Source organism: Scylla paramamosain, chromosome 16 (genome assembly GCF_035594125.1).
Source record: "Scylla paramamosain isolate STU-SP2022 chromosome 16, ASM3559412v1, whole genome shotgun sequence".
Classification (NCBI taxonomy): Eukaryota; Metazoa; Arthropoda; class Malacostraca; order Decapoda; family Portunidae; genus Scylla; species Scylla paramamosain.
In genome coordinates, this window is record NC_087166.1 from 17,470,737 (window position 1) to 17,483,765 (window position 13,029).

The following is a 13,029-nucleotide window of genomic DNA, read 5'->3' on the forward strand; positions in this document are numbered from 1 at the left end:
TCGCAATATCATTGTTTTTTTTTTGTGTCATTTTTTTTTTTTTCTTTTTACAATACATCTTGATTCTACAGTCAATGTTGAGTCTGATGGTGTCAACCAAAACTGGCTATCCCGTATATGAAGTGAGTTATGGCATATAATTCTCGCATTTTGCGCGCTCGAGCTCCAGCTGTAGTAAGGAGTTGCGAGGCAGAAACGTTCGCTCACATGCGAATAAGTCGAAAAATGCATAAAATGCATAAAATGTCATAAAATAAGAAAATTGCGCCGTCAAAAGTTACTTATCGAAGGGTGTTTCCAAGACTGAAATCGCAATTTTTAAATGCAATGGCTACCAAAACGTGCTTCTGGCCAAATCATCGTTGTACCATCCAGGGGCTAGGCAGAGCGGTGGGTTGTAGAGATGTGCGGTAACCCCTCGCTGGGGGGGTTCTATTTATTTATTTATTTTTTTAATAAATAAAGATATAAATAATAATAATAATAATAATAATAATAATAATAATAATAATAATAATAATAATAATAATCAAAGTTTACCTATTGGTAGCCTTGTCGGCTGAAAATCCACATCATTTAGTAAGTATTTACTTACATGTTAACATACTTAATATTACATATTAAGTATATACCAGCTTCTAAGTAAGTATCTTTCACTGAGATACAATACTACGGCTGTCAAAAGTCGCTGACCAACCTGGAAGACCAGGCCTGGGATGATCATGCTACCACGAGTATCTTTTTCTCTGGCATTTGTTTTTACTCCCTAAGCAGCGGGTCACAACCTCCAACTTACACCAGGTACTTAATCGCTGCTGGGTAAACAAGATAAGGCGATAGGGACAGTAAGTTTAAATAAATGGTTCTAAACCCAAGTAGGTAAAGTAATCAGGGAGATGCCACAGAGATAATTTTTGTGACCATTATTGTTTTTAATATATATTAACGAGTTTGTGGGATTAGTAGTGATGTTAGTAAATTTGAGGATGACACGAAGATAGGTATGTTAACTAGGTCAAATCCGGATATGGTATCATCAGCGTAGGAGTGGATAGGACAAGAAGTTTGGTTTAGAAGGTCATTAATGAATAATAAGAAGAGAGTGGGTGACAGGACAGAATCCTGAGGAACACCACTGTTAATAGATTTAGGAGAAGAACAGTGACCGTCTACCACAGCAGCAATAGAACGGTCAGAAAGGAAACTTGAGATGAAGTTACAGAGAGAAGGAGAGAAGCCGTAGGAAGGTAGTTTGGAAATCAAAGCTTTGTGCCAGACTCTATCAAAAGATTTTATATGTCCAAGGCAACAGCAAGAGTTTTACCAAAATCTCTATAAGAGGATGACCAAGACTCAGTAAGGAAAGCCAGGAGATCACCAGTAGAGCGGCCTTGACGGAACCCATACTGGCGATCAGATAGAAGGTTGTGAAGTGATAGATGTTTAAGAATCTTCCTGTTGAGGATAGATTCAAAAACTTTAGATAACCAGGAAATTAAAGCAATAGGACGGTAGTTTGAGGGATTAGAACGGTCACCCTTTTTAGGAACATGTTGAATGTAGGCAAACTTCCAGCAAGAAGGAAAGGTAGATGTTGACGGACAGAGCTGAAAGAGTTTGACTAGGCACGGAGGCACAGTTTCGGAGAACAATAGGAGGGACCCCATCAGGTCCATAAGCCATCCGAGGGTTTAGGTCAGCGAGGGCATGGAAAATATCATTGCGAAGAATTTTAATACATGGCATGAAGTAGTCAGATGATGGAGGAGAGGGAGGAACAAGCCCAGAGTCATCCAAGGTAGAGTTTTTTGCAAAGGTTTGAGCGAAGAGTTCAGCTTTAGAAATAGATGTGATAGCAGTGGTGCCATCTGGTTGAAACAGAGGAGGGAAAGAAGAAGCAAAGTTATTGGAGATATTTTTGGCTAGATGCCAGAAGTCACGAGGGGAGTTAGATCTTGAAAGGTTTTGACACTTTCTGTTAATGAAGGAGTTTTTGGGTAGTTGGAGAACAGACTTGGCATGGTTCCGGGCAAAAATATAAAGTGCATGAGATTCTGGTGATGGAAGGCTTAAGTACCTTTTGTGGGCCACCTCTCCTTCATGTATAGCACGAGAACAAGCTGTGTTAAACCAAGGTTTAGAAGGTTTAGGACGAGAAAATGAGTGATGAATGTACCCCTCCACGCCAGACACTATCACCTCTGTTATGGACTCAGCACACAAAGACGGGTCTCTGACACGGAAGCGGTAGTCATTCCAAGGAAAATCAGCAAAATACCTCCTCAGGTCCCCCCAACTAGCAGAGGCAAACCGCCAGAGGCACCTTCGCTTAGGGGGATCCTGAGGAGGGATTGGAGCGATAGGACAAGATAAAGATATGAGATTGTGATTGGAGGAGCCCAACGGAGAAGAAAGGGTGACAGCATAAGCAGAAGGATTAGAGGTCAGGAAAAGGTCAAGAATGTTGGGCGTATCTCCAAGAGGGTCAGGAATACGAGTAGGGTGTTGCACCAATTGCTCTAGGTCGTGGAGGATAGCAAAGTTGTAGGCTAGTTCACCAGGATGGTCAGTTAAGGGAGAGGAAAGCCAAAGCTGGTGGTGAACATTGAAGTCTCCAAGAATGGAGATCTCTGTAAAAGGGAAGAGAGTCAGAATGTGCTCCACTTTTGAAGCTAAGTAGTCAAAGAATTTCTTATAGTCAGAGGAGTTAGGTAAGAGGTATACAGTACAGATAAATTTAGTCTGAGAGTGACTGTATAGTCGTAGCCAGATGGTGGAAAACTCGGAAGATTCAAGAGCGTGGGCACATAAACGAATCATCCAGCTTTGGATCGGAAATGAGGATAGAGAAAGTAGGAGGGAACAGAAAAGGGGCTACTGTCAGTTGCCTAAGACACCTGAGTTTCAGTGAGGAAAAGAAGATGAGGTTTAGAAGAGGAGAAGTGGTGTTCTACAGATTGAAAATTAGATCTTAGACCGTGAATGTTACAGAAGTAAATGAAGAAAAAGTTGAGGGGGGGGTGTCAAGACACTTAGGGTCGTCGACAGAAAGGCAGTCCGACCTGGGGACATTTATGGTCCCCTTCCCAGATGGGGACTCCGAGGCTGGTGTATGAGTCGCCATTATGATTTTTAAATTTTTGAGTGAAGGGTGTGTGTGTTATTAGGTGCTTGTAGTTTTGTGTGAAGGAAGAGAGTTGTCTTTAGAGGGCAGGCTGTGACTGCCCCATTGTGTTGTGAGACACAAAGGGAAACGTTCAGTCAGGTCACAGCTGGGTTTAATGATAAATTCACAGCATCCCCTGAACGGTGATTTAGACCTCACTGGGAGTAATTACCGTTTCGGCCGGTGTCTACTGCCTCCTCCTGGTGCAACACCATACTCGTATTCCTGACTGTCTTGGAGATACGCCCAAAATTCTTGACCTTTTTCTAACCTCTTATCATTCTGTTTATTATGATGCCCTATCTTCTCCGTTGGGCTCCTCCGATCACAATCTCATATTTGTATCTTGTCCTATCGCTCCCATCCTTTCTCAGGATCCCCCTAAACGGTAATGCCTCTGGCGTTTCTGCCTCTCCTAGTTGGGGGAACATGAGGAGGTATTTTGTTGATTTTCCTTGGAATAATTACTGCTTCCGTGTCAAAGACCTGTCTCTGTATATCAAGCGCATAACAGAGGTGACAGTGTCTGGCATGGAGGCGTACGTTCCTTAACTCTTTTTTTCTCGACCTAAACCTTCCAAAACTTTAACATAGCCTGTTCTCGTGGTATACATGATAGAGAGGTAGCCCACAAAAGGTACCTAAGCATTCCATCACCAGAATCTCATGCGCTTTATATTTCTGCCTGGAACCATGCTAAGCCTGTTCTCCAACTAACCAAAAACTCCTTTATTAATAGAAAGTCTCAAAATCTTTCAAGATGACTTTCATGACTTCTGCCACATAGCCAAAAAAATCTCAATTAATTTTGCTTCTTCTTTCCCTCCTTTATTTCAAATGGCACTACTCCTATCATATCTGTTTATAAAGCTGAACTTTTCTCTCAAATCTTTGCTGAAAAAAAAAAAAAAACTCAGGGCTTGTTTCTCTCTCTCCTCCACCCTCTGATTACTTCATGCTACCTATTAAAATTCTTCTTCTGGTGTTTTCCATGCCCTCGCTGGCCCAAATCCTTGGAAGGCCTATGGACCTGGTGGGATCCCTCCCAATCAGGTCCCCTTGCCTAGCCAAATTCTTTCAACTCTGCCTCTCCTTCTCACTGGAAGTTTGCCTACATTCAGCCTGTTCCTAAAAAGAGTGACCGTTCTAATCCACCAGACTACCGTCCTATTGCTTTAATTTCCTGCCTATCTAAAGTTTTTGAATCTATACACAAAAGGACGATTCTTAAACATCTATCACTTCACAACCTTGTATTTGATCGCCAGTATGGGTTCCGTCAAGATCGTTCTACTGGTGATCTGGCTTTCCTAACTGAGTCTTGGCCATTCTTTCTAAGAAATTTTGGTGAAACTTTTGCTGTTACATTAGACATATCAAAAGCTTTTGATAGAGTCTGGCACAAAGTTTTGATTTCCGAATTACCCTCGTACGGCTTTTATCTTTCTGACTGTAAGTTCATCTCAAGTCTCCTTTCTGACCGTTCTATTGTTGCTGTTCTTTTCCTAAATCTATTAACAGTGGTGTTTCTCAGGGTTCTGTCCTGTCACCCACTATTTTCTTATTATTCATCAATGATCTAAACCAAACTTCTTGTCGTGTCCACTCTTACGTTGATAATACAACCCTGCGCTTTTCCACGTCTTTTCGTAGACGTTCAACCTTTAGGAAGTAAACAGTTCACGCAGGGAAGCCACAGACGCCTTACTTCTGATCTCTCCAAAATTTCTGACTGGGGCAGAGCAAACTTGGTGTTGAATGCCTCAGAAAATGAATTCCTCCATCTATCAACTCGACACAACCTTTCAGATATTTATCTTCACTTCTTTAATCACTCTCAACTGCCCCCCCCCATCTCTTCTACACTGTCCTCCTCGGTCTGTCCTTTACTTATAATATTAAGTGGAAGCTCCACATCTAATCTCTAGCTAAAAATAGTTTCTATGAAGTTAGGTGTTCAGAGACTTCTCCATTAGTTTTCTCACCCTTGCAGCTGTTAACTCTGTGCATGTGACTTACTTATCCGTCACTATGCTTCATATGTGTCTGTGTGTGTGTGTGTGTGTGTGTGTGTGTGTGTGTGTGTGTGTGTGTGTGTGTGTGTTAGGCAGGCGGGGGGTAGGGGAGGGGTCCACTCATACAGCTCTTCTAGACAGGAGGAATCAAAATTTTTTCGTCTCATCAACTCCTCTCCTCTAACTGACTGTCTTCAGCCTCTTTTTCAACGCCGCAATGTTGCATCTCTTGCTATCTTCTACCGCTATTTTCATGCTAACTGCTCTTCTTATCTTGCTAACTGCATGCCAGACTTCTGATATCTCCAGAATATATGATTGATGCATTGTTCAATGCCTTAAAAACTTAATTCCTCAATGTATCATCTCGACACAACCTTCCAGACAACTATCCTCACTTCATCAATGACTCTGAACTGCCCCCCCGCCCAATCCTCTTTTACACTGAACGTCCTCGGTCTGTCTTTTACTTATGGAAACTCCACACCTAATCTCTAGCTAAAACAGCTTCTCTGAAGTTAAGCGTTCTGAGACGTCTCCGCCAGTTTTTCTCACCCCCCCCTCCAGCTGCTAACTCTGTACAAGGGCCTTATCCGTCCATGTATGGAGTATGCTTCACATGTCTGGGGGGGTTCCACTCATACTGCTCTTTTAGACAGAGTGGAATCAAAAGCTTTTCGTCTCAACTCCTCTCCATTAACCGACTGTCTTCAGCCTCTTTCTCATCCTCGCAATATTGCATCTCTAGCTATCTTTTACCGCTATTTTCATGCTAACTGTTTTTCCGATCTTGCTAACTTCATGCCTGCCCTCCTCCCGCGTCTTTGATGCACAAGACTTTCTTCTTTCTCTCACCCCTATTCTGTCCAACTCCATAATGTAAGAGTTAACCACTATTGTCAATCATTCATCCCTTTCTCTGGTAAACTCTAAAACTCTCTGCCTGCTTTTGTATTTTCACCTTTCTAAATCGAATTCCTTGAAGAGGGAGGTTTCAAGACACTTATACTTCAATTTTTGACTGCCGCTTTGGACCCTATTCGGTGATCGGCATCTCAGTGGGCATTTTTTTGTTTTTATTGGATTATTGTTGTCCTTGGCCGGTGTCTCTCTTACATAAAAAAAAAAAAAAATAAATAAATAAATAAAGCCTATCATTTAAGGGCAGCAAGTAGGTTGGGGATAAGAAGAGTGTGAAGTGTGTGGGTGTGGTAGTGTAGAGGCGTTCCCTTGGAGAAAGGACTTATTCTTCCTCCAAGGGCGTCCAAGCGTGACACGTGACTCCCAGCACGAGCCTTCATTGGCTGGCTTTTCCCTCGCTGCTGTGACTAGAGAGTCACTTCAGTCTGGCCCCAGCAACTAATAGCTTTCACTCAAGTGCGGCAAGAAGCTTCCATAGATAATTTTACTTGGATGGATTTTTTTACTTTATTGCGGAGTCCATTCTAACGTCCGCGATCTCTCCTTTCACGGTAAGAAGGTTTGGGAAGATAATGCAATAAAAAAAATAATAAATATGGCCATGAGGTCGCTTACGTCACTATGGCTCTGGTCGCCTCATATGTAGTCCTTACAGAGGAATACAGACAGCCACACACGCGCAGAATTATGAAGTCCTCTGGTTTGAGAGCATCTAGCATCAAGCTCTGAATTCCAGTCGCACTTAACGGCACAAAAATACTAATGAAACAAGTTTACCAAAACTGACAGGGCCCGAGATAGGAAACCACACCCAGGTTCCAAACACGACACAAACTACTAGAACGTCGTGACAGAGAGTGTAAGACTCGTAGTCCATCACAGTTCGACTGGCACCACACTTAACCAAGCTTGTGACTGGCGCTCATCTTACCTAGCAAATGAACATCCTCGGTCTGTCCTTTACTTATAATCTAAACTGGAAACTTCACATCGTATATCTAACGATAACAGCTTCTATGAAGTTAGGCGTTCTGAAACGTATCCACCAGTTTTTCTCATCCCCACAACTGCTAACTCTGTACAAGGGCCTTATCCGTCCATGTATTGAGTATGCTTCACATGTCTTGGTGGGGGTGGGGGGTTCCACTCATACCGCTCTTCTAAACAGGGTGGAATTAAAAGCTTTTCGTCTCATCAATTCCTCTCCTCTAACTGACTGATTTCAGTCTCTCTCTCATCGCCGCAATGTTGCATCTCTAGTTATCTTCTACCGCTATTTTCATGCAAACTGCTCTTATGATCTTGCTAACTGCATGCTTTCCTTCCTCCCGCGGCCTCGCTGCACAAGATTTTCTTCTTTCTCTCACCCATATTCTGTCCACCTCTCTAATGCAAGAGTATTCTCAATCATTCATCCCTTTTTCTGATAAACTCTGAAACTCCCTGCCTGCTTCTGTATTTCCATCTTCTTATGATTTGAATTCACTCAAGATGGAGATTTTAAGGTACTTATCCTTCAAATTTTGCCTACCGCTTTGGACTTTGTTCTGGGACTGGGATCTTAGTGGGTTTTCTATTTTACTGGATTTTTGTTGCCCTTGGCCAGTGTCCCTCCTACATAAAAATAGTAATATATATATATATATATATATATATATATATATATATATATATATATATATATATATATATATATATATATATATATATATATATATATATATATATATATATATATATATATATATATATATATATATATATATATATATATATATATATATATATATATATATATATATATATATATATATATATATATATATATATATATATATATATATATATATATATATATATATATATATATATATATATATATATATATATATATATATATATATATATATATATATATATATATATATATATATATATATATATATATATATATATATATATATATATATATATATATATATATATATATATATATATATATATATATATATATGTAGGGAGAACAGGCTGAATGTAGGCAAACTTTTAGCAAAAAGGAAAGGTAGATGTAGAAAGACAGACTTGAAAGAGTTTTGACTAGGCAAGCACGAAGGCACAGTTTCGGAGAACAATAGGAGGGACCCCAGCAGGTCCATACGCCGTCCGACGGTTTAGACCAGCGAGGACATGGAAAACATCATTGGGAAGAATTTTAATAGGTAGCATTAAAGTTATACTTGGCGCTGGTCAGACCTCATGTAGACTACGCTGTGCAGTTCTGGTCCCCACATTACAGAAAAGATATAGGTCTATTAGAATCAGTACAGAGGAGAATGACTAAAAGGATACAGGGGCTGAAGGGTATTCCTTTCGAAGCGAGATTAAGGCTGTTAAATTTACATTCTTTACAGAGACGTACGTTACGAGGGGACCTGATAGAAGTCTTTAAGTGGTAAAAGGGTTATAATAAGGGGGATGTAAGTAAAATTCTTAGGATCAGCTACCAGGATAGAACATGAAATAACGGGTTCAAGCTTGAAAAACTTAGGTTTAGGGAGTAGATAAGAAGAAATAGGTTCTCAGATAGAGTGGTAGATGAGTGGAACGGACTCAGTAATCATGTTGTTAGTGCTAAAACATAGGGAGCTTTAAGAGAAGATTAGACGGGATTATAGATGGGGAGAATAGATGGAAATAGTTAGGCATATTTCATACAGCGACTGCCACGTGTAACCCTGGTCGCTTCTTGGAGCTTCCCTTATTTCTTATGTTCTTATGTTCTTATGCTCTCCTCTAACTCCACGCTCTTGAATCTTCCGAGTTTTCTACCATCTGGCTATGACTACAGAGTCACTCTCAAACTAAATTTATCTGTGCTGTATACATCTCACCTAACTCCTCTGACTATAAGAAATTCTTTGACTTCCAAAGTGGAGCACATTCTGACTCTCTTCCGTTTTGCAGAGATCTCCAATCTTGGAGACTTCAATGTTCACAACCAGCTTTGGCTTTCCCCTCCCTTCACTGACCATCCTAGTGAACTAGCCTTCAGCTTTGCTATCCTCCAAGACCTAGAGCAATTGGTGCAACACCCTACTCGTATTCCTGACTGTCTTGGAGATACGCCCAACATTTTTTACCTTTTCCTGAACTCTTATCCTTCCGCTTATGCTGTCACCCTCTCTTCTCCGTTTGGCTCCTCCGACCTCAATCTCATATCTGTATTTTGTCCTATCGCTCCAATGCCTCCTCGGGATTCCCCTAAGCGAAGGTGCCTATGGCATTTTGCCTCTACTAGTGGGAGGACTTGAGGTATTTTGCTGATTTTCCTTGGAATGACTACTGTTTTCGTGTCAGACACCTGCCTTTGTGTGCTGAGCGTATAATAGAGGTGATAGTGTCTGGCATGGAGGCGTACATTCCTCACTCTTTTTCTCGATCTAAACCTTCCAAACCTTGGCTTAACACAACTTGTTCTCTCGTGACAGAGAGGTGGCCCAGAAAAGGTACTTGAGCCTTCCGTCACCAGAATCTCATGCACGTTATATTTCTGCCCAGAACCATGCCAGTTCTGTTCTCCAATGAGCCAAAAACTCCTTCATTAATAGAATGAGTCAAAATCTTTCAAGATCTAACACCCCTCGCGACTTCTGGCATCTAGCCAAAAAATATCTCCAATAACTTTTCTTATTCTTCTTTCCCTCCTTTATTTCAACCAGATGGCACCACTGCTATCACATCTATTTATAAAGCTGAACTCTTCTCTCAAACCTTTGCTAAAAACTCTACCTTGGACGATTCTGGGTTTGTTCCTCCCTCTCCTTCACCCTCTGACTACTTCATGCTACCTATTAAAATTCTTCCCAATGATGTTTTCCATGTCCTCGCTGGTCTAAACCGTCGGACGGCGTATGGACCTGCTGGGGTCCCTCCTATTGTTCTCCGAAACTGTGCCTTCGTGCTTGCCTATTCAAAACTCTTTCAAGTCTGTCTGTCTACATCTACTTTTCCTTTTTGCTAAAAGTTTGCCTACATTCAGCCTGTTCTAAAAAGGGTGACCGTTCTAATCCCTCAAACCACCGTCATATTGCTTTAATTTCCTGGCTATCTATCCTCAACAGGAAGATTCTTAAACATCTATCACTTTACAACCTTCTATCTGATCGTTAGTATGGGTTACGTCAACGCCGCTCTACTGGTGATCTTCTGGCTTTCCTTGCTGAGTCTTGATCATCCTCTTTTAGAGATTCTTATGAATATTTTGCTGTTGCCTTGGACATATCAAAAGTTTTTGATAGAGTCTGACACAAAGCTTTGATTTCCAAATTAACCTCCTACGATTTCTATCCTTTTCTCTGTAACTTCATCTCAAGTTTCCTTTCTGACTGTTCTATTGCTGCTGTGGTAGACAGTCACTGTTCTTCTCCTAAATCTATTAACAGTGGTGTTCATCAGGGTTCTGTGCTGTTACCCACTCTCTTCTTATTATTCATCAATGACCATATAAACCAAACTTCTTGTCCTATCCACTCCTACGCTGATGATGCCCCCCCTTCCTGTCTCCTCCCGCCATGTCCTCCTCTTCCTTCACTTCCTCCCGCACACTGAAGGGATTCTTGGTCTCCACGCAAGGCGCCCTGAGGACCTTCAGCCTTTTGCCTCCCCTGCACACAACCGACCACTGCTCCTTGGTCGCCTTACTAGATATGGTGACGGTGGGACACGATCCTCCCACAGGTGCTGAGATCCTCTCACAGAACCTGTAGATCTGAGATCCTCTCACGAAGCGACAGAACAGCAGCAAAACTGTCGAAAAGCAGCTTGAAATAGAGACTGACAGCTGAGAAACCCGAAGTCTTGGAATGAAGGGATCAGCAGGAAACCAGTTGCCTCGATGATGGCTTAAAAAGTCCAGACTTGAAAGTCACTGACGGCTTGAAGTCGCAAAGGAACAGGCTGGTTAGGCAGATTTAGCAAAAAAAAAATTGAAACCAGCTGAAGAAAGCACCGTTGACGTATAGTAGCGTAGCACTTTGTGTCAGTGACGGTTTAGTAGAAATGCGTTGGTGACGGCTTAGCAGATAACCCGGAAGTGATGAATGTACTGGAGTAGCTGGCGACGAGCAAGGCGTGGGAGCATGGAGGACTGCTACAATCTTTATGTACTAGGAAATATATATTTCTTCTTCTAGTACGTCATTGTGTACAGGTGTTGCCCAGGATGAAGGTAATAAAATAAACTGTACAAAATATAAATATGACGAGCTTCCATATGTCCAGCCCCGAGGCTGGACAAGGACTACTCAGTGGTTCCTGGGCCGACTCAGGCCACAGCAGTTGATGGAGTCAGGAGACAAAGGCAGGCAGACCTCACTCATATGTAAGTCAGGGGCGCCCAAAGGCACAGTGAGGTCCCAAGGGAAGGGCGCTTAGAATGGAGAGCAAGGGCGGCTGAAACGTTCTGCCACAATATATATATATATATATATATATATATATATATATATATATATATATATATATATATATATATATATATATATATATATATATATATATAATATATTGTCACGATCGCTTACTTACTTACCTGCGATCGTACGATCCCGGTTATCTCTCCAAGAAAGTGGACGTTACACTGATCCCGGAAAGTTTTAAAGGTCTGGATTTTTAAAGGCTTCGAGTGCCTACCCGACCTATCCGAAATCGTCAGAATTATCTCTCACTCCACCTTTACCTTGACTCAGCACACCTGGAATTACCTCTAATACCAGATTGACGTTGGGGGAGTAGAAAACACGATTATTCTATGTTACAAGCACATATATTAATACTAATAATAATTCACAAACAACATGAGATAGTACACGTTACTACATGACGTTTTCGCCACTTCCCACATCACCAGAACCCGCTTACACCTCCACCAGTCACAGAAATATTTCCCCTCAACCGCAGGAATTTACCTTGACACCATTACCGCGTCCCCAGACAATAATTCCCGTATTTCACCTCCTCAAGCCTCACAGGAGATTACCATCATCACCAAAGATTACCCATAACACCATAACACCGTCCCCAAAATCACCAATACACCACAACACCAGCTTCCAAGATTAACACCACAACCTCCACTCACAAAATGGCTGCCAGTTTGACCTATGACCCCTTCCAACCACGTCACCGGCACAACTCAACAACCGAATTTCAGCGGACAAGAGCTCTTGGTACCACAAAAGACTCACTAACCTGATCCTGGATATCAAGGTTATACTGCTACACCACTAATACCTCCACAAACTCACTCCATCACCAATCCACACCAAGATCCTTCCCTGAGAGACGCCTTCCCTCCACCTTTCCTCACGACCCAAGGCGCTCTGCCTTTCCCCTCCTTGGAATGTGTTGTTGCCCACTCAAGCTCCCCTCGTTTTCAACGTATTTCACCTCAATTATACTTCCTTCCTTATACATACAAAGATATAGAGAGCTTAAATTATGAAAAGAATAATACTACATGATATAAAATGGGTAAATAAGCCTTACACTACTTATAACAATAATAAGGATAATGCCCGAATGGCAGGTAACAGGAACACGGGGACACTAAGAAAACGTGATCCCATTCAAGGTAAACTCGGCCAATAACATGACAAAAAAAAAAATATATATATATATATATATATATATATATATATATATATATATATATATATATATATATATATATATATATATATATATATATATATATATATATATATATATATATATATATATAAAATTTTTTTTTATGTAGAAGACACGTCGGCCAAGGGCAGCAAAAAAATAATATATAAAAAAAAAGACTGATATGACAGTCCCTGAATAGTGTCTGAGGCGGTAGTCAAAAATTGAGGACAAAGTGTCTTTAAACCTCCCTTTTCA

The 13,029-nt window shown here is 41.0% G+C and overlaps 1 protein-coding gene across 5 annotated transcripts in view; it reads left to right on the forward strand.

The window, feature by feature from the left end:
- LOC135108114 (rho guanine nucleotide exchange factor 38-like) overlaps nucleotides 1–13,029 on the forward strand; it is a 152,562-nt gene that overhangs the window by 75,479 nt on the left and 64,054 nt on the right. The window lies entirely within an intron of this gene.